The sequence below is a fragment of the Terrapene carolina genome, unplaced genomic scaffold (assembly GCF_002925995.2).
Source record: "Terrapene carolina triunguis isolate 2854851 unplaced genomic scaffold, T_m_triunguis-2.0 Scaffold68, whole genome shotgun sequence".
NCBI lineage: Eukaryota > Metazoa > Chordata > Testudines > Emydidae > Terrapene > Terrapene triunguis.
The window spans coordinates 15,350,902-15,374,075 of record NW_020664419.1 but is presented as its reverse complement, the minus strand read 5'-3'; the positions used below and the strand labels follow the sequence as shown (position 1 = coordinate 15,374,075).

The 23,174-nt window shown below is 42.0% G+C and overlaps 1 protein-coding gene across 5 annotated transcripts in view; it reads right to left on the bottom strand.

Moving 5' to 3' along the window:
* The window catches only part of CACNA2D1 (calcium voltage-gated channel auxiliary subunit alpha2delta 1), a 658,640-nt gene that overhangs the window by 611,072 nt on the left and 24,394 nt on the right, over window positions 1-23,174 (bottom strand). Inside the window, exon 2 of one of the 5 annotated variants that reach the window (XM_026648664.2) lies at window positions 16,571-16,653. The exons of the other annotated variants lie outside the window; for them this stretch is intronic. The gene's annotated coding sequence lies outside the window, so the exon portion shown is untranslated. The remainder of the gene's footprint in view (window positions 1-16,570; window positions 16,654-23,174) is intronic. 5 annotated transcript variants of the gene reach the window in all.

The following is a 23,174-nucleotide window of genomic DNA, read 5'->3' as shown; positions in this document are numbered from 1 at the left end:
CCAGTTCTATGGACAGTGACCCACTTATAGATGGTAAATGGCCATTCCTATGGGTTAGGAAAAGATTGCCTTGGGATCCTGTGGCCTGCCAGAGGGCTAGGAGCTGGATTTTGAAGTCCACGCATTACTATTAGTTACATGTATTGCACTGAACCTAGAAGTCCAAACACAGAACAAAAAAGACAGCCCTTGCCCCCAAAAGACAGCAATCTAAGTAATACAGCTCTCTCCTGCTTGCATAAAAATCGCAAGTCACCTTTGGAAAACAGTATTGCTATGTGTGCACATGCAATATTGATGGGTAGTCCTCTCAGAGGTGACCATATTGTTGCTCTGTTGCTACGTAATTGCTCGACATAGCTTCTCCATGAGAGCAGGAGAACAATACTACTCTTGCCTTCTAAAATGAAAGGAAAAATATGTCCAAACGCTCACAATTCCTATTGCTTTTGAAAATAAGGTGGATGTGAATACTTAGAATAAAAATGAATACCAGGGACTAAACTCTGATTAAAGTCAACAGGGTTGCATAGGTGTAACTGGGAGCAGAATTTGGCCTTCAATTTTGAATCTTTCAAGCACTATCAACATTAAGAAGTGATGGTTGGATTTGCTGAGGTTATATTACCCAGTGGTGTGTTCTGAGGACTAGGCAGAGACTCAGATTTTTCGTTAGCATTAAGCCATAGCACGTATAGAAAAAAGTCTATGCATCATACCAGAAACCTATATCTCCAAGCAAGATAACAGTGCCATTAACAAATGACTCCATCGGAATCTTACCATATGTTGTTTGCTCTGTACTTGTCAATACTGGGCATCACTTAGACTTCAGGCAGCCACAGAGTTGACTTGCAGGATCCAAAACACTGCATAGAAGGTGCAAAGCTTTTCTACAAATATTGTCTCAGACCCTGAACCTGCAAACAGATAATCTAGCACATACTCACATGCAAATGGGAACACTGACTTATACTTGCATCACTGGGGCCTAAGATTGCAATAGGAACAGGATATGAATTATAAAACTTAACATAAATGAACTCTTCCTTCACTACAGTACTTGAAAAACCACCCGAGTCCAACGTTCAGTGTGTTACCTGCAACAGTAAGCACCAAAACCACCTCTCTACACTCCTGTAGTTCTGTCTGTATGAATTTAGCACTATGGAAGGTGGTGGATTGGCAGACCCGGAGAATGAAGGCATTCGTTTATCTATAGCTGAAGCCTCGCATGGAAGGCAATATTGCAACTCTCCCACACAATGAACCACTAATATGTCAAAAGAAACATGAGATAGCAGGACAATTTCTGCTGGTGAGAGGACATTTCAGTCACAATGGGCATTACTTCTTGGCCTCTACTGAGAGAGCTGACAACTGGCACCAATTTAACTGGTGGCTACTCTAGTGCGGACTCTCTGATCTGGACAGAGTCCATTAATTTCACACAGACTAATGAATAACCAGCAGATGGCAATGCTTTTCAGTAACCACTGAGCTGGGCTAGATTACTCTGCTCTCTATTGTACACATTGGAATGTTCACCCCACTAGAGTTGGGAGTAGTGGGGACATGAGAGTTGCACAATGAGCAAACCTTTAAGGGCCTGTGGAGAACAAATGAGAGAGTAAAGCACAATCATTTACTGAGAGAGATTTAGATTTCTCCATGCATGACAATTCAATCTACTTTCAGAAAAATGACACCAAAATAGACTGCTGCCTCAGAGGAACCACACACAGTCTGGAAATTGCCTTGAATTTTAAGCACATGGATTTCCTAAGTCATTGCAGCCAGGGCCGGCTCCAGCTTTTTTGCCACCCCAAGCGGCGAAGAAAAAAAAGAAGAAAAAAAAAAAAAAAGACAAACCCAATTGAGCTGCCGTGCCACCAAAAAGGAACAGCGGGACTGAAGGACCTGCTGCCAAATTGCCGCCGAAGACCCAGACATGCTGCCCCAGCAACGGACAGACTGCTGCCCCTTTCTATTGGCCGCCCCAGGCACTTGCTTTCTTTGCTGGTGCCTGGAGCCGGCCCTGATTGCAGCAAGAAATGTCTGCCAATACTACTTAGGTTTGTACATCTTCAACACCTTTTATAAACATGTACTAATTAATCTTCAATATACAATCGGGAGGTATATAAGTACGATCCCGTGTTACAGATAGGAATTCTAAGGCTGGGAGATTAAATGGTTTGCTCCAGGCCACAGAGAGAAAAATGCCAGAGCCCAGTTCAGAACTCAGGAGCATCTGCTATTTAGACCTATGCTCAGACTTCTCTGTTTTATCAGCATTTCCAAATTTTCCATCGTTACATGAATGTTGGTCCTCGGGGAAAAAAGTTACTGGGTTTATGACAAAAAAAGTGAAATCTCACGGAGAAAAAACTCCTTCCCCGAAACCCTGTATTTGTGAAGCTAACAAAAATTCTCAAAAATGATGGCTATGTTCCGTGTAACACAAAAGCAACCTATCATTATGTGCCAAATCGTTGAGCATCTTGATATAATCTTTCTGTATGTATTTTTACAGAATGATTGCTTTTTATCTATAATTTCCACTAGGACTGTCGATTAATCGCAGTTAACTCATGCGATTAACTCAAAAAAATTAATCACAATTTAAAAAATTTTAAAAAAAAAACCTGTTAAACAATAGAACACCTATTGAAATTTATTACACATTTTTGGATGTTTTTCTACATGTTCAAATATATTGATTTCTATTCCAAAACAGAATACAAAGTGTACAGTGCTTACTTTATATTATTACTTTTGATTACAAATATTTGCACTATAAAATGATAAATAAAAGAAATAGTATTTTTCAATTCACCTCATACAAGTACCATGGTGCAATCTCTTTATTCTGAAAGTGTAACTTACAAATGTAGATTTTTTTTTGTTACATAACTGCACTCAAAAACAAAACGTAAAACTTAAGCACCTACAAGTCCACTCAGTCCTACTTCTTGTTCAGTCAATCGCTAAGACAAACAAGTTTGTTTACATTTACGGGAGATAATGCTGCCCACTTCTTAATTACAGTCACCTGAAAGTAAGAACAGGCGTTCTCATGGCACTTTTGTAGACGGCATTGCCAAGTATTTATGTGCCAGATATGCTAAACATTCGTATGCCCTTTCATGGTTCCGCTATTCCAGAGGACATGCTTCCATGTTGATGATGCTCATTAAAAATAACGCGTTAATTAAATTTGTGACTGAACTCCTTGGGGGAGAATTGTATGTTCTGTTTTACCTGCATTCTGCCATATATTTCATGTTATAGCAGTCTCAGATGATGCTCCGGCACATGTTGTTCATTTTAAGAACACATTCACTGTAGCTTTAACAAAACGCAAAGAAGGTACCAATGTGCGATTTCTAAAGATAGCTACAGCACTAAACCCAAGGTTTAAGAATCTGAGGTGCCTTCCAAAATCTGAAAGGGATAAGGTGTGGAGCATGCTCTCAGAAGTCTTAGAAGAGCAACATTCCAATGCAGAAACTTCAGAACCCGAACCACCAAAAAGAAAGTCAACCTTCTGCTGGTGGCATCTGACTTAGATGATAAAAATGAACATGCATCAGTCCACACTGCTTTGGATCATTATCGAGCAGAACCCATCATTAGCATGGACGCATGTTCTCTGGAATGGTGGCTGAAGCATGAAGGAACATATGCAAAGTAATGCACATTGGAAAATATAATCCCAACTATACATATAAAATGATGGGGTCTAAATTGCCTGTTACCACTCGAGACGGAGATCTTGGAGTCATTATGGACAGTTCTCTGAAAACATTCACTCAATATGCAGCGGCAGTCAAAAAAGCAAACAGAAGGTTGGAATCCTTAAGGAAGGGGTAGATAATAAGACAGAAAATATTATATTGCCTCTATATAAATCAGTGATAGGCAATGTGCAGCCCGGGGGCCGCACACAGCCCATCAGGGTAATTGGCTGGCGGGCCATGAGACAGTTTGTTTACATTGACCATTCACAGGCACAGCTGTCCGCAGCTCCCAGTGACCGCGGTTCACCGTTCCCAGCCAATTTTTTAATTGCTTGACAGCCCTAATTTCCACTGATAGTCTATATTATAAAATACAAGCATAAAATATCATAGTTATTAGATATGGTCAAAATTGTTCATTTGGAAAGTATTTGATGAAAAATGGCTTTTTTGTATTTTGGGGGAGGGGGAGATGTTTGTTTCCCTTGAAATTTTTTGGTCTTGTTTTTTGGGGGGAGTCTTGGGGAGGGGATTGTAAAAGAGAAACCATGAAAAATGGAACTTTGTTTCTTCATTTTGTTTTCACCACCAAAAATAAATTGAAAACATTTGAAATTTCGCAAGACAAAAACTGGCTTTTTGACTGGCTCTCATAGTTATACAATCATGCCAGTTCTTACACCAGCCACTGTCGGAAGACAAGATGCCGGGCTAGATGGACAGTTGGTCTGACACAGTATGGCCATTCTTATGTTCATCATGAGAGTCACAATATTTGGTGCTTTCCTTGAACCCCACCTCCTGAAATCAAGTTATTCCATGAGAATTTCAGCTTTCATTTTAAAAATGTTTCTAGTCCTCATGGCTGCGGAGAAAAGCTTAAAAGTGTCCTAAAGGCTATGACACCAGAGAACAAAGGACACAATACACAAATAACCCCAAGAGCTATTCCTCTTAAAAATCTCATGATTTTTAAGCCAGAATCACAAATTTTAAATGCTTGGGGTTGGCAATATCGCATCCCTTTGGGAAGTCGAGCACCTTTGCTATGATTAACCATTGTTCAAGGAGAGTGAAGGAAAGCTTCATATACACTCTCACCCACCAACACAAGACCAGACACCAACTAGCCCTTAGTATTTTGCATACTTTGTATTTCTGAAATACAATTGATTATAACCCACTATCTGGAAGGCCATTCTTCAGAACAGTCACCTGGTGAAAAGCACACCAAAATGATGTGACACAATCAAAGATTTTTTTAATCCAAGGACACTGCAGGTTGCATGTGATTTTGTAGGAGCAGGATTTTATAATTGTACTATGAGAATTAATCTATGATTTGATTTTATCCTGTCAGCCACCCTTTTTGAATAGCAGAAAGGAATGACAGACCAGAACAATCCTTGACTGATTATGGTCACCCTTTTGTTTTAGGATAAGTTATAATGTCTACTATGGTTTCCTATATGTATTATAAATTAGAAACTCTAGTTAAATATACATTTCTTGTTTTAAGGATTTAGTAAGTAAGACAGGATCTTGTATTGTATCTATGTTAAGGAGATTAGAGGAATGTTGAGGGCCTGAAGCCCCAATGTGAATTGTTTTAGTTATAAGATTTAGCAAGGCTTGATTTACAATGTATTCTGCTGAATATAAAATACTGCTCTCTGTACACCTTTGAAGGTTTCTGTAAGAGATTGTTTGTGTGAATGAGGAATGCATGCATCAGGAAAAGATAAGGTGTGAAAGCCATCACAAATGTCCAGATGGTCAGGAAAAAGTGAGAGACTTGGAAAGAGCAGGAGACAATCAGAAAACATCCATTGTATCTGATGCTAAACATGTTAGCAGCATTGACGACCTCAGAGGTGAGGCAGGCATGCCCGAAGGTGAGACAAATAGACGATAACGATAGGAAGCCCGACAATAACCATCAAAAAGTAACAGCAGAAAACCCCAAGATTAACACCACTTAAGGACTAATGATTACAGGATGACATTGCAAAATGCATGGACTCAAATGGGAATTTACGGCTATAAAGCTGGGGTGTTTTGGCATGGAACTCTGGGTTCAGTCCTGCAAAGCCTCGGAGCATCAGATCGCGACTGACAGAACCCAGCTCCACACTCGTGCTCAATCTAACTGGCCATTAGATTGACTCGAGCTACAACAGACTGGAAACTATAAACATCCACTGGCAGGAGAGAGAGAGAGAGAGTGTGTGTGTGTGTGTGTGTGTGTGTGTGAGAGAGACTGAAAAGCATATGCTGTTGTATTTTCAATAAATGTGGCGTATTTGCCTTCCCCCCCCCCCCCCGAAAAGCATAATATTTTGTCCCATCTTTAGGAAAGGGCCATCCGCAGCAGGCTTCAGTGGAGATGGGAACTGAGGAACAGCCTCATAAAAACAGAAGTTAAAATATAGCTAGAATTAGAGAAGGAGATTAGAAGTGGCATTTTAGCATTTAGGCTCCAAGCATACCAAAGAACAAACAGGAAAGATTACTTGGCTATTTCTCTTTCAGCCCCTTCAACCCAAGAATGGCTTTGCAACAGGAACATTGCTCTGATTTAAAGATGAATGGAAATGAAATGCTTAAGCCACCTAACTCTCTTTTCCACTGACTCTGAGTGAGTCATCAAATTCTCTGTCCTTCTCTGCAACTGGACACCTCAGGGAGGAGAAGTAAACCAGGACAGGACATTCTATAATAATATCTAATGCTATCGCTCAAAACAGAAGCAATGGGCTGGATGCAGAAAATACTGGGTGAGGTTCTTATGGCCTGGGTTATGCTGGGCATAGTAGGTGACAATAATGGTCCCTTCTGGCCTACAAATCTGTGAATCCAGAGCCCTTGTTGCAAGTCTCAATTTCTAGGCTACACAACAGCTCCTAGTTTTAATCTTTTAACCTTTATTAAGGAGAGAAGTAGAGACCTATTACCACCAGCTCTCTCAGTTCCGTGTCTTATGAAACAGGCCATTACATCAGTCAGAACAAAACCCTGGACTGTCAGCTCCAAAGCACACTTGAGCTAAAGTAGCAATTACATGAGCTGAGAGCAATCGTAGGCTCTTATCCTTTATGTGGATCAGCCACTACAGAGGGACATGGCACACTTAGCAAACGTCTACCCCTGCTCTGACAGTGTAGTTTGGCCTGACCATGAATGATCTAAAACAGGTTCCAGAATTTCAAACCAAGGGTAACTGTAGAGTTCCTCCTTCCTCCTGCCAGTATTCCACTGAAGTAGAGCTTTGCCTGAGAAAGGTCTGAGTAAAAGAAAAACAAGGATTTTGAGATCTGGCTCCTAGCAAATAACCTCAGCTGCAGCAATTTTTTTTTTTTTTTTTTTTTTTTTAAACACCCTCATCTTTGGGAGATTTTTCCTGATACCTCTGGAAGTAGTTTCCTCCTACAACATGCATGGTCACCTACAGCTCCATCAAGATCAATGTTTTGTAACTTGTTGTTAATGTAGGAGGACCCGAGCAGGTCCTGGTAGCAAACACCATCCCATACATTGGGTTGAATCCCAAAATATCCCCTCCCTCCATTAACTGTCAGTAGTCATATCACCAGCCAATTAAGTCCTCATTCTCTAACTCTGGGTTGTAAAGCACTTGTAGAAAAGCTAACACTCACATGTTGCTATAGGGGAGACTACCTTACATAGGGTAAACAGCATGGCATTATTACAAACAGCAGATCCACTCCTAACAGGTTAGACCCCAGGTACTACCCTTCACTATCTTCTTCTAAGGAGTAGAGCTGAAACTAAGTTTTCCCTTCGGACATGGGTCCGAAGAGATTGTTATATGGATAATTGTCTAGTCTTTTTCTAAAGGACTGCTTGTTAAGTTGTTGGCTTGAATGATATCATGTGACCATGAGTTCCACAGGCTAATGGCAAGCTGTGTGAAAGTAATATTTTTCCATCAGTTTGGAATTTGCCCCCTTTCATTATGGAAGGCTCCCCCCTGTTTAAAAATCTACAGTTCATGACCGTCATATGGATTCATTTTAATCATCTCAGTTACAGTGAGTTTAAACTAAATTCTAGAGAGAGATTGCTTAAGGTAAAGCATTAAAATGTCACTAAATATTTATAAAATGCAGTCAGCTATGTCCAGCCAGTCCAATTGCAGTCCTTGCAATATCTCTCCTGGGTTTTCTTAAGGGTGTGTGTCACTTCCAATATGCACTGCATTGGTGAAACTTCATTCTTTGGACCACTTCACTAGAGACCTCATGAATCCATCTACATGCCCAAACCTACTGTTTGATTCTTAAAACATTTCATTCTGCGGATTATCAGGAAGGGTCCATGGGGCTGGGGTCCATTCATTTCTTTTTCCTATTGCCCATGCTGCTCTTTAGTAATTAAATACCTTCCCAATTTGCCAAATCCACACCCTCTCCTCATTCAGAACCCTCCTACAACTCCTTCGATAAAGCCCACATTAATAAGAGATGTGGGGGAGGAAAGTTATTCCCTCCTCTGGTTTGACCAGGGCTTCTGACTGTCTTCCCCGTGTCTGCCTTAGAGACTGGAAACACCCTGGACACAGACTGTTCTTGGTTTTTTCCTTATGATAATGAGTTCTACAGAGCACTAGGTGCTCTCTTGACCACAGTCCAAGAAACATTATGTAACAAAACTGAACAATGCTGTGTACAAAAGCCCTACCCTCCATGTTAAGAACCTCCCCTCACCCCTCCAGTAAGGTGTAACATGCAATATAACACATAAGACCAGAAGGTTTGTTTGCCCTGGGGAAAAATCCTATTTATATGCACAGTGTCAGAGAGGACAGATGGGCACCCCTTGTGAATGGAGGACCAAATGACTTGAGGTGCAAGGCATCACCACACTGCTTGGGAACGAGTCAAAGAGAGGATACTGTAATATAGCCTCAGGAGCAAACAATGGCTCTTTATGGCTGTACTGAAGGAGCAGGTGATGTCTTTGGCTCAGGTGATGGCATTTCTGCTATATGCTCTACCGGAAGCAGACAATTTTGCAAGGAGGCTTTGTGAGGTTCTAATAAGCCCTGCAGAATATATAAGATGACTGCAAATTCATAGCTAGTGTGTGATTTTTCTCTGCTCTTCGTTAACTTTCACCTATAGTGATAAATAAAATAGAGATAGTAGGGGCAGGAATGATCACTAGGAACTAGAGCTGAAACCCCAACACCGCCCTCTAGTCTTCGATTTTGCAAGACTAATGTCTTACCTATTTCTTGCACACGTATAATGAGGGTGCTCTGGCCATTGGCAGTCTGTTCTGTTGGCTATTTGCTCTTGCTATTCAAGAGGGTTTTTTCCAAATACCTAGCAAACTTTTTCTCTTAGCCTCAAGCGATTGCTCTCTGTCTACCTACTTCCAATACCGGATAATTCCATTATTTCATTTATACCATTTCCTTGAAGGCATTCATAGACCATGACCATGTCCCCAGTCATCTTTTCTGAGCTATTTAGTTTAGCTACTTTAATCTCCTCAAATGACTTATCCTCCAGTTTCTGTATCTTTTTTTAAACTCCTGGGTATTTTCTCTAGTTTTGCTCTCAATCACTCATTGTTTTCCAGATAGCTGCCCCCTAATTTATTTCAATACAATTTAATCTCATCTTTCTTGTGATTTTTTTTTTTAATCCATCACAGTGAATCTCAGTTCACAGCATTCAACTGTTCCAGGTCTCCAGGTCACTTAGCAGTTGGGTTAGATATTTGTGCTTGCCACTTCTCTGAATGTTGGTGCCATCAATGTATTCGATCAGAATTAAAGTTACACCTCCCTATAGGTCATTAATGAAAACAAGTCCTTGCTGGGAAATCAACTATTAACCTTTGCTCCTGTTGATCAACCAATTTTGAACCCATGCTATGATTTTTTATCTAATTAGTATTTATCCATTTTCTTTATCAATTTATGACACACCATTATATCACACTCTATGACGTGCCTGTATTTCCTTTATCTACTTGCTCAGTAGTTATGATGATGAATATGTCTTTTGTTAATGCTATTTTGTCAGTTGGATGCTTCTATCCAAAATATTTTATGACGACTCCCAGCTATGTTTGAATACTTCACCCAGAACAGAGACTAATTGGCTGATAGCTTCCTAAGTTATCTTTCCTTCTTGCTAAATGCCTTTTCCTGTCCTCAAGTACCTCCCTTGACACACATGATTTATAGCAGATCATTTTCAGAAGTTCTGAGGCTCCTTTAGAGCTCTCAGAGGCATTTTGTCCAGTCCCGCCTGCACATTTACAAAGAGTACCCTGGTTAACTGAAGCTTGGTTATGCCTCCCTGGGGGTGAGGGGTTTGATAGCTACATGGCCAGCACAGGGATCTTTAACATATCCTTGGCTGGGGTACAGGGCTCTTGGCCCATGAAAGCTGGCTCCATTCAGCTTTCCCATTCATCCACTGCCTCACAGAGGAAACTTGAAACATTAGGATATATGATACTGAACTATGTATTTAATTTTCTGAGAGTCTTTCACCATCTCTTTGTTCATCTCTTGTTTCAGGAGTCAAACTATTGCTGCTAATATTGTCCTTGCTCTTTGATTTGTTTGTTTTTATCCTTCTTACTGAAAGATGAACAAAGACGGTTAAAAGTTTTGCCATTGTACAATCACGACTTGCCAGTTCCTCTTGCTCCTTTATTAGCAGCCCTGTTTTACCCTTAACTTGAATTTTTCTGAGTGAGCTTAGAGAATATTTTTATATACCGTACTCCTTTTCTACGGTATCGTTTTGCTGCCATATCTTCCTTAATTTAGATTGGGGAGGGCAAACTTTTTAGCCCGAGGGCCACATCTGGGTATGGAAATTGTACATCAGGCCATGAATGCTCACAAGATTGGGGGTTAGAGTGTGGGGCGGGTGGAGTGAGGGCTCCGGCTGGGGATGAGGGATTAGGGGTGCACGAGGTGCTCCAGGCTGGGACCGAGGGGTTTGGAGGAAGGAAGGGTCAGGGGGTTGCGGTGCAGGAGGGGTTCAGGCTCCGGGCGGCGCTTACCTCAAGCAGCTTCCAGAAGAAGTGGCATGTCCCCCCTCCGGCTTCTACATGGAGGCGCAGCCAGGTGGCTCCGTGCACCGCCCTGTCCGCAAGCGCCGCCCCTGCAACTCCCATGGGCTACAGTTCCCGACCAATGGGAGCTGCGGGGGCAGCCTGCGGAGCCCCTTGGCTTCCCCTACGCGTAGGAGCCGGAGGGGGGACATGTCACTGCTTCTGGGAGCCGTGCAGAACGGGGTGACCCCACTCCCTGGCTGGAGCGCCGGAGTGGGGCACGCCCAGATCCCACTCCCTGGCGAGAGCTTGAGGGTCGAATTAAAATGTCTGGAGGACCGGATGTGGCCCCCGAGTCGTAGTTTTCCCACCTGATTTAGATCTACTTTCCTTCCATTCTCACTTTTCCATTCTTTTGTACAATCTGTTCATCCACCTGCCCTTCAGCCTTTCACATGGATCTATTTCAAAATATGACTCGCATTTTATCTCTTGGGCTACTTGTACTGTGTTCAAGCTGTCCCGTCCAAAAAGAAGTAAATTAAAAAAGCAGATCACATCACAGCTTGTTCAGCCAGAGAACGATATTTTTGGAATGTATGGGGATAACACTTAGCACTATGCAGGGTTCCTTATATTCTGGGTAGAGAAGTTTGCTGTAGAATTCACACTGTATTGTAGAAGTATGCTCCAGCATCCAAGCTGCAGCCTATGAAAGAAGGAATCCTGCCTCCCACATTGAAATCTTCAAGCACCTTACTAAGGTACTCAGAGGATTTTACCCTGACAGGGGCACTATTATATTTCACATGTTAGATTCTGTTTCTGAAGATGAGTTTGATGATCCATAAAATAAATTATTATAGCCAGGCACAGAGTACAAACATAATCTGTTCCACAGTGTTGCCAACACTCATAATTTTAATCACAAATCTCACAATATTTGGTAGAGTTTGTTAAAGCCCAGCTCCTGGACTCTAATTTGGAGTTTGTTGACATGCATCCCCTGTGAACCACCAGGAGTGGCCATGAATTCAGCAACTACAGCGCAGTCTGGAAAGAACCGCTTAGACCACCGCGCTCCCAGAGGCAGATGCTGAGATCTGAGTGAATGAAATCAGAGGCAGGTACCAGAACACTAGTTTTATAGGCAACTGTCCTATGACCTCATTGGTCCAGAATGTTTTTCACTTTCTTATCTAGCTGACTAAATCAGGTGCTTAATCTTTCAGATGATCTCTGTGAGAGGCCTTAAACTCTGTGATGTGCCAAGAGATATGAATGGGTTCCAGAGTGAATGTGGCAGCTTAGATATGAATTCCTTCACATTTTGCACCTGCAGAATTAGTTGGTTATTGGGAAAGCAATTAACTTCCCCATCTGAGTCTCCAGGCACAGATTGCTGCAGTCACATCACAATACTCTGTAAAGAATCCTTTGCTTTTTCTGTTTAGATTATAACAGTCTTTTTTTTTAAATGTTGTTGTGATGTTACAGCCTATGGTACTTACATGTCCTCTAACCCCATAGTATCTGAGCACCTCACAATCTTTAATGTATTTATCCTTTCTATGAGGGCTATGGAAGCTCTATTATTCCCCCATTTTACAGATGGGAACTAAGGCACAGACAGCATGAGTGACCTTTCCAAAAAGTCACACAGGAAGCCTTTGGCAGAGCACTGTCTCTCAAGTCCCAGGCTTCTGCCCTTACCTCTGGACCATCCATCCTTACAGCCATGGAAGAGGATTTTGAATGGAGCCTGCTAACACAATGGGATGAACTGGCACCTTGCAATCCACTCTGAGTGAGGGGTGACTTGCTGTCAAACTGCCTCAGGAGCAGAGCAGGAACTGAGCTGTGACGCAGAAACACAGTTTGGTCTCCGCTTTTCCATTTTTCCTTGGGGAACTGCACCAAGCCCCTGTCCTGGCACCACCTACTTCCTCTTACGCATTGGCTCAGTTGTGCTGGATACTGCACTGGGAGCAGAGCCAAAACTCTCCCCACTGCTGCCCACCCACTCTCCATAGACCATTTGTGCCTGCTCCCTCTCCAACCACACAATACTAGTAGTCTTCACAGGCAGGGTCACAGTCTGGTTCAATGTGGTTAGATCACATCAACAGGAAGTTACAGAAGAAGCAGTCAGTCACCTCCTCCAGTGGAATGTCCCTGGATAGCATTCAAACACACCCACATTCACATTAAACAAAAACTATAGCTCCAGGACCAAGGTCAAGTTGGGTTTCCTCTCAGACATCACTAAAAAAGTGTATACAAGACCCTGATGGTGGAAGAATCAGCAGAGGTACCAAGGATTAAATGGGGCTGGAGACACAATGTCTCATCCCTAGAGGTTGCATGTTGGTGGGATGGACTGAGGAAATTTGCACAATTGTTGCCTATGCTCTTGTTCTTTGGTGTAGATTCCAATCATTATGGTGGTGAGGCTGGCAGTCAGACAAGCACGAAATTCATCCTGATGAAAAAACATTGGGTTACGGTTTGTAAAGTGCTAGATTTTGGCATTTAGCTCTGAACCACAGTGTGGATCTGCACTGCTCCAGGAAACATCTCCCTGGGGCTCCTTATTAGTGCTGAGGGGAGAAAAAAAAATCTGTGACACCCCTTTAAGACATTGAATGTACAGTGCCCCGGCCAGCATGCAGGAGGGTGATAGACTCATGGCTCTCCCTACTCCCTGTCCCCCGTTTTGAGCCATGTTGCTCTCAACAAGAAGCCGCCTCTTGCTAGCAGCCCCTGCACTGCTTGCAAATGCAGAGGCTGCAATTCTAGCTGGTCCCCATGCAGCCCACTAAAGCAGGGGGGAAAGCCTTCCTCTGTCCTGCTGCATCCTGTAGCCATGTAAGGGATGGCAACAATCTAGCCCAAATAAGATATGAAAAAATGAGCTGTGTGCGCTAGGCAATTGTGTGATTATTATTAAATTATTATTAAAGGAAGAGCATAGCAAATATCATAGGAGATATATGCAAGTTATTTACATTTTTATCTTATTTAGAATCCTGGCAATTCTAAAATGTAGATTCTGTTCCTTAATTAAAGGGAAAGACCCATTAGTTTGAGCTAAACTGTTTGAAAAGAGCTTACAAAACTCTAATTGCAAAAACTAATTGCAAAATTAGAACCATCAAGCTGTAACACAATGCCAGGTGGCAACATTCCTCTAATCAAGAAATTGAATTCTCCCCCCACCCCAGTTCCTTAGGAAATTTAATCCCCACTAAGGAGTATAAGACTGAACCATATTTATTTGGACAGACAAACTGCAGGTAGACCCTGCTGGCAATCTCTCAATAAGAGTCCCTCTAGGCATTTAGACTAGTGCCATAAATCTGACATACCGACTTTTCCCTTAAGAGGGGTGTACTAGTTGAGGATTTGCAACCCTTCTTATTCTATAGCCACCAGAAGATTAATTGTTGAACCAGAATTTGATTGGCTGCAGTCAAGAAGGTTTACATGGCATTTACACAGAGGGGTGGTTTACATGACATGGCATTTACACAAATGGTGTGGTTTGAGATGCACAGAAATTTGGCGGAGTCATTTACTATGTTGGGTCTCCTTTCCACTTGTAGAAACAGAGTCCATAAAATGGGTAGTATACACATACACTGCAATTTGTGCTGTGCTTCCATCCATATACTGCTGTTAAGGTTAATTCACAACTGCTCTGGTTCGTGTCCTGTCAGGTTTGTTATACCTTAGACAACTGAAATTGTAACACAAACTACATGCTCGATTCAACCAAGCAAAAACAGAGAAGCATCAATTACATCCTTAGGCTGGGATCTTTAACAAGCTTTTAACCCAGAAGATGGTAAGCAGAATGGCCTTTCCTGTAAGTTTACCATTTGGGATTTCACAAGAGACATAGTAGTGGAAGCTGCTGACAGGATACTCTGAATCAACACAATCATAAGATAAGAATGGCCGTACTGGGACAGACCAAAGGTCCATCCAGCCCAGTATCCTGTCAGTTGACAGTGGCCAATGCCAGGTGCCACAAAGGGAGTGAACCTAACAGGTAATGATCGAGTGATCTCTCTCCTGCCGTCCATCACCACCCTCTGACAAACAGAGGCTAGGGACACCATTCCTTACCCATCCTGGCTAATAGCCAGGACTTAAAAGAGAACTGGATAAATTCATGGAGGTTAAGCCCTGTTATAGTCCTAGCCTTCACAACCTCCTCAGGCAAGGAGTTCCACAGGTTGACTGTGTGCTGTGTGAAGAAGAACTTCCTTTTATTTGTTTTAAACCTGCTGCCCATTAATTTCATTTGGTGGCCCCTAGTTCATATATTATGGGAACAAGTAAATAACTTTTCCTTATTCACTTTCTCCACATCACTCATGATTTTATATACCTCTATCATATCCCCCCTTAGTCTCCTCTTTTCCAAGCTGAAAAGTCCTAGCCTCTTTACTCTCTCCTCATATGGGACCCGTTCCAACCCCCTAATCATTTTAGTTGCCCTTCTCTGAACCTTTTCTAATGCCAGTATAGCTTTTTTGAGATGAGACCACATCTGTAGGCAGTATTCAAAATGTGGGCGTACCATGGATTTATATAAGGGCAATAATCCCCTAGCTAGGGTGGTCATGCCTTCTCCCTAGCCAACATCACCGATGTCGAGACGGTGCTGGCAATGCCAGCATAAATGCTTGGTTAGTTCTTGGCCCATGACCAGAAGTTCACATTGTCACGCCGTCTGTAATGACTCTCAACTCCGAATGAGAATCTAAGGGCAGGCTGACAAAAAACAGAACAGAAATGCCAAACATATTGTATATTCTATAATTAGACTTCACCAACCCACTAACAAGGATGAACTCCTAAAGCACTACATCAGTTTTATCACAAAGTCACAGGCAGTCCCTTTGGGCATTCCAATCTGTCTTGCCAGCCAGGCAAGCTGGACTATGTGATAGATGGTCACTTTACACCAAAAACCACCACAACATTCAGGTTACTCTCAGTCTCAAAGAACCAGTCACTGCTGCAGCTCAATTGTCCTCAGATCTCAAACCAAACCAGTTAGCAATAAACTAACTAAAGATTTATTAACTAAGAAAAGAAATGAAAGTTATTTACAAGGTTAAAACAGGAAACACGTGTGTGTGTGTGTGTGTGTGTGTGTGTGTGTGTGTGTGTGTGTGTGTGTGTGTGTGTGAACAGTCTTAGATTTAAAAAGGTAATAGAAGCTTCTGTAATAAGCAGCTCTATATGTTCTTTAGGCCTGGCCCATGACAACCAGCATGGCAATCTCTTACTAATGTTTAGCAAATTTTGCCCTTATAACACTAATATCTATTTTAACTATTCTAACCCATAGGTAAGCCAGAGTGGTTACAAGTTGTGCATTTGTCAGTGAGGCCCTGGGCCTTGCATGAGCTAGCACCTGCTCTGACAGTGTCTCACATATGACGAAAGGTGCACATGCAGACAGATATGTGCACACTTTGTGATCTGTGCTGGCTATTAGTTTTGACCCATATAGCCCTATATGACTTGCCTACCTGAGAAACCATCCTCTCGCTCTGTGCCATAGTCCCACAACTGGGCTCAGTAGTGGCACTTATGCTTCAGCCTGGAACAGGCCCTATTTTTATGTATTCGTATTCTATTTTGAAATAACTGCATTTTTAACTATAGGACAGGAATTAATGTTTCAAATCTAGAAATGCAATGCAATTTTATTTAATTAGTTATTTTTAACTTTCAAACATCAAGAAACATTTTCAAGCTTATACCTTAAAAAAGGTTTCAATTCTGATGAAGGAAAGAAGAATAGAAGCCGCCGGGCTGACCCACAGGTTCTGGGAGCTTGTAAACCCTGCATCAGGAATGGCAGAAGAGATGTTACAGTGTAATTGTCATAGCCTAGGCATTCATTCAAACAGGAAGATTGCAGTTTTTCCTTGCTTCTTGAAACTGACATCCAGCCCATCTGTTTTCTGAGCGTTTTACTTTGACAAAACTGAGTCTGGCGTCTTGTGTGTGACTAACTGTGAGGAATCCTCTCATATAGGATACGGAACCAAAATGTCAATTCATTTTAAAACAGAGGGTGAGAACTCCTCATACATAAAAGGATTCTGTTTACTGCTCCCTCTAAAAGCCTTAGACTGGAACCCAACAGCAAGGACACACATTTCACTCTCCTTCTGACTGGTAAAATGCTCTAGCCAAGTGTTCTTTCATGAGGTCTCAAATCCACCAACATGCAAAACCTAGGAATGGAAGCACCATGCATGGAGAGTAAGTTTTTGCAACTTATACAGCTGCTTGAAAATCATATCTTCTATTTGATCAAGTGACTGCCCGTGCATCCCAAGTGAACTTCTTTGTAACATGTAACTACTAAAAGATGCTATCTGTTCTAGTGGTGGCAGGCCATGCCTTTGCTTTATACAGCACAGGCTACATTGTGGCATTTAGCCATAGGCCGGCACTGCCCTATAGGAAAGTGAGGAGGGACTGTACAGTATGAAGGAGGATTGTGCAGGTTTAGGATGATCCTGCCTGCCTCTCCATTCATGCCCAGCAAGCGCCAAAGACCAGCATGAGGGAGGGAGATAGGGCCATGACCCCACTCCCTTCCTGCCCTAGAGCAGGAGATACCATAGGGAGGGAGTAGTCCTTGTGCTGCACAAGATACCTTGTAGCTTCCCCTTCACACATGCATGGAGGGTTATGGATAAGCTGGTCTTATAGTTGCCAGGATAAGAAATGGTAGTGTCCACAGTCTCAAGACCACTGATACCAGTGCCAGCAATTTTCACACTCAAACTGCAGCAGAATCATATACGCAGCAAATCCCCAACATTTCTTTTAGGTCAACATTGTCCAGATACACACCAAAGACATAATATCTCCAGGAGGTCTATTTTTATGAAGGCAGTCTTTGGTCTTTATGCTCATGTACACAGTTAGTGTGTATCCTCTTATTAACCTTCTTACTTCCTTAATCTTACATCCTTAGCCTTTAACCCTTTTATCTTTTTTACATGGATGAACTGGGGAGGTTGTTTCCAGTTTAACACAATCTAATGCCCAAGTGTAGCCATTAGTCCCAATACATTATTTTCCAAATTCACCTTTTACTGGGACCTGTTCTAGAATTCATTTTCCTACCTGAATGATATCTCTGCTTCATACAATTTTTTCCTGGCGTAAAACGCACTGACAGAATTACTTCCAAATAACACAGACTAGGGGCCTGATCCAAAGCCCATTGAACTTGATGAAATGATTCCCATTCAGTAGACTTTGGGTCTGGCTCTGGATGTTTATTCTATTTAGCTAAATGTATCTTCTATCCAGACAAATGGTAAGGATGGGGGAAGGGTGGATAGATTCTGACCAGGAAGAGTTATATAGATGATGGTGAAGCAGATGGGCTCTCTCCCCAGTGCACTCTGCAAAGGGGAGAGTGGGAGAAGAAAGAAACCATCCAAAGCCTGTTGGAAGACAAGGAACCATCCATTGCAGGAGCAAGACTGGCAGAGATGATGGTGGGAGGAAGGAATGAACCCAACATTGTCAGTCGTCAGTACATGCATTTAAAAAAAAATGCTCTGATTTTTCCAGCATGGAAGTTCTTGGCTACGTAGAGACAGACGATAGCTTTAGGTGAGAGGTCAGTGTTCTCAGCTGTCATTACAGACTGAGCCCATCTGTGCACAAGCAGCTACAGCTGTGCAAAAAAGGCAGCAGTTTCAGGTCACACAAGTTTTATTTTGCTCCTTTGGAAATCAGGTTCAGTTTTCTTGGGTTTGTGCCCCTTGGAGTTTCAGATTCATTTGAGCCTAGACACTCAAATGGACACTCAGCCAAAACTGCCAGTTTTCAGCAGGCTTTGCCTCTAAACTGCAAAGAGCCAGTGAGTTTACACCTGACAGTTTCACGGTCCACACCTGAGAACATAAATCCCAGCCTGGTACCCTGTTCAACTGGCTGCAGCAGGGGGAGGGAGAATTATCTCAGCACCTCTCAAGCACAAGGGAACAGGGACAGAGACCACTTCTCCTCCTCAAAGCATCTTCTCAAGTGAGAGTCCTGCTGCTCTTGGCACATTGCCCTTTTACCTCACTCCAGGGCTTAAGTCAACGGAGTGAACCATGCTAGCAGATAATCCTAGACCTGGCAAGCAGCCAGTAGCGGAAGGAGGAGGAGGAGGAGGAGGAGTATTTCCTGTTTCCCTGAAGAGGTTTCCAGGTGAACTGGGATACTGGGGGACACAGCCCAGCTGGTTGCCCCATTAAGACATAATAAATAAGGATGATGGTGGGCTACCAACCTGTTTCACCCTAACGTGATGACAAAAGGAGTGGGGAAAACAGGCTTCTATGGAATGAGGATGCAGGATAGGGGAGCTTTGCCATTAACAAAAGGAACAGAACCATGGCAAATCGGGAGAGAATTCTTGCAGCTAGAGAGGCCACCTGTAACAGAGTTAATGAGGAAAATCATTACTGCGGTCTTGATCCATTTAAAGGAGCTATCCTCAAGGTGGTCTGTGGTGTTACTGATTTGACATATACATTCCATAGACATGCGCAGTCATAAGGGATGCAGAACATAAAGAATTACATCCTCCAGGCTAACAATTCAACACCCCTCTCTATGTGCTGTGCAAAACTCCCGTTGAAATTAATGGTGTACAGATATGTGAGAGACAGATGAGATTCCTTTAATTCCTGATGGCAATTGAAACAGAGAAGCTACCTGCTCCCTTAAATTTAAAATCGCAGGTCTTTGGCAAATACCTTTATTGGAAACTATTTCCAATAACAAATTAAGATTGGCCAATTAATGTTAAATATCAATAATGCACTGACCTCAGCAAGTCATTAATGACTGCACTTTATGAAATAAAGTTCACAATTTTATTTTTCTTTAAAATGTTTTCATGAAAGCAACATAAAACATTCCGAGTTGAGATAACTGTATTTCCCACCATGCACTGGAATTTCATTCTTGTCTCAGGATGCAACTGATTAACACCCCCACACACCCATCACACTGACTGTTACTCTATTTTCCTTGGGAAATCCATGAAGAATACAAGTGCTAAAAATGCATTCGACACCCGATACGTGAAGAGTATGCTTATTTAGGTTTCCTGAATCTCTTCCTAATCAATGATCTAACGTCTCATTAAGTGGCTAAGATACAGGAGCTGTTTAAAATGCATTTTCTGCCCCTTCCTGATATATTCCATCACTGCAGCTTAAGCAAACCATTCCTGACAACCTTCTATTGTTTCACGGACGCCCGCTTATGGCATAGCTCATACATACTACAACATATCCCAATTTGCGGATAGTCTTAAGAATACCTTGTAGTTTAACGTGTTTGTAGATTAAAAAAAATAACCCTATCATTTGGAACTTAGTAGGTTAAGAGAAATGCTAAATCAGTGCCTGCTGATTGCTGAAGCCAACTGACGGGTGGATTCTATATTTAGGATCCTCCTTACACCTGTCAAGAGACAGAGAGAGACAGCCAAAGAGAGAAAGAGAGAGAGCGCACAACAGAGCAAGCAATCCACAGCCCTGTCTCTTGTAGCAGAGAGCTAGAAATAAAAGCAACAAGAGCAATGAAGAAAACAGAGCAAATCCTTATTAGTTATATTACCCTGTTGTTGTGTGACATGCTCCCAGTGAGTGCACTCTAAGCATAGCGTGGACTTCATCAGATATCAGTGATCCCAAAGGAAGGAGAGACACTCAAGGCTGAATTCGGTCCCACTCTACCATACCTGGTCTCTTCAGGTGGAGCCAGTTCCCTGCTGTTCCTTAGCAGAACACACTATGCCCCTGCTGCAGGGTTTAAAATTCCAAACTGAACTTCAGTTACTATTCAACCTTGCACTTAACAACCGCACTGCAGACTGGCATATTCCAATTTGATTGTCATCTGTCTGAATCCAAGCTGCTCTCAAAATGCAAATCAGACAGCACTTCTTTTTATACTGAAGAATCTGAGATACATATGCAAATGCCACAAGATGAAAAAAATCACACAACCATCCTCTACAACAACATACAATCAATTAATAAAACTACCCCACTACGGATTCCTCACTTCCTTTATCATCTTTAAATAAAACAAAATAATAAAGTTAAAATGTAACAATATCCAGCTATAGCAGCAGCTTTTATTCAAATGGACATTTTTTTCTTACCATTCATTTTGTACCACTTCTTTAAGATTTCTAGTTTGCTTCTAAGAGGCAGCAGAATCACATTATTTATCATTAATACTGTATAAAACCAAAAATACTGAGACTGAATTGGGAAACAGCTACAATATTTAGATTTGCATGCACAACCCTTCCTTTAGACAATCCCTAGATAAAGAACCCCGAAACTGACCATTCCTGTATCCCCTATTTCCACAACAACCAACAATAACCCAGCAGCACACATTCATACATATAAGATATCTGCCACAAGAACTCTCCCACTCTTTCAGCAAGAGAAACCCAATTACCTTTCAGTGATCTCTAGAGGTCAATATATTGGCTATTACAGACCAAAAGGTGGGAGTGATTCCAATGATAAGAGGCCCTCAGAAGAACATTCTGCCCTCTCTCTCATATCTGGGGAGCCCCAGCTTAGATGCCAGTGATGACTACAACTACGGCAGCATGTAATGAGGAGAGCAGTGGCCACTGATAAATAGGTCTTAGTCCATTTCTATAACTAGCCTACAACAAACAAAAGAGGAAATTTATTTTTTCTATCCTAGGAGTAACGTATACCTACCTATGGTTTCATTTGGAAAAGATACGTTCTCCCTGTCAGGATGCGTGAGTGGGTCTGAGAGAAACTTTTTAATACTCGTGAAAGACAACTGCCATCCCTAGAAATGGGAGCGCTCGTCTTGTCCACAGAACAAGTATAGCAATAGTGCAAGGGTCCCCATGCTGCCCACTCTACCCTGGACAAAGAAACCCGTTTTTTATTTTGGCTAGTCAATGGCAGAGCTCTCAAAAAAAAAAAAGTGAATTAATGCTCTCTCAAGCAACACACACTTATCTAGATACAAACTTGTTACCAGCTGCAACTGAAAGATTTGAGAAGCAACTGGATATAAAGATAGACACTAACAAGAATATACGCTGCTTGGCAAAAAGAAGGCAGGGTAGATGCAGGAAATCTACATACTATCAATATACATGTGCAGTAGTTCTATCAATATACATGTGCAGTAGTTCTATCTGCATCAGCATTACAGCAGCTATTTCAAAACTCATAGGGCGAAATCCTGACCCCATGCAAGTTTTGCCATAGACTTTAGTGGAGCCAGGATTTCATCCACAGTCTCATACAGGAGGCAAGTGGTTCAATACTTGTTGGAAATGAGATAGGAAATAATCAGTCATTAAGCCTGGCCTGATGTAGAATGATGACATGCTGTTTGTAACCAATATTACAGATAGGGTAATTGAGGCAAAAACTGACCAAATGACATGCCCAAGGTCACCTAGTTAAAAGCCAAAAACTCAATACAGTAATGGAGCATATTTAATTATATTTTAATATCTACATATTCTGATCCCTAATCATGTGATAGTATACAAATTGTTCATCTCATTAATATCTCTGCATTTAAACAATCCATTAACAATAGTCACCATCTGCAGTATAGCAAAGAGTTAGTGTACTGCTGTTCTGTAACATGAATAAAGGAGATAGCAGATAAATGGAAGTAAGGCAAAGGCACACATTTCAACCTCTGATGCACACGTGCATGTGAAAAGGAAGTATTTGGCTACCATGAAGATCAGTGACTCATCTGAAGTGAGGTGGTGGTCTTAGATCACTTCATAGTGGATAGATGTCATGGCACAAGACAGCCAAACACCATCATTGGGCATTATTTGTTATCTTTATCAGCAGTCATAGGAAAGACACCAAGGTTTGAATGGGCATGAGGTGAACTCCTCTCTTCCTTCTAGGTGTGGTCTCTCCAAACCGCAATTTCTGTCTGTATTCACCTGTTGTCTCTTATCTTATACTTGGACTGTCAGCAGCTTGGGGGACAGGGACCATCTTTTTGTTCTGCATTTGTTAAGTGCTTAAAACAAGAGGGTCCTGATCCATTACTGGAGCTCCCAGGTGCAATGGCAATATAAATAACTGCAACAACAGAGGCGCTATGTAGGCTGATGAGGGGATACATCCTACTCGGTATGAGAGGAACTCATTCCCGAGGTCTGCCTATTTGGCACAATACACATTCACTATATTAAACTGTAATGTCACTGACATCCAAGAACGCAACTGGCAGAGGAATGGCCTAAATGACCTACTTGATCCCCTTCTATCTTTAATTTCTATGACT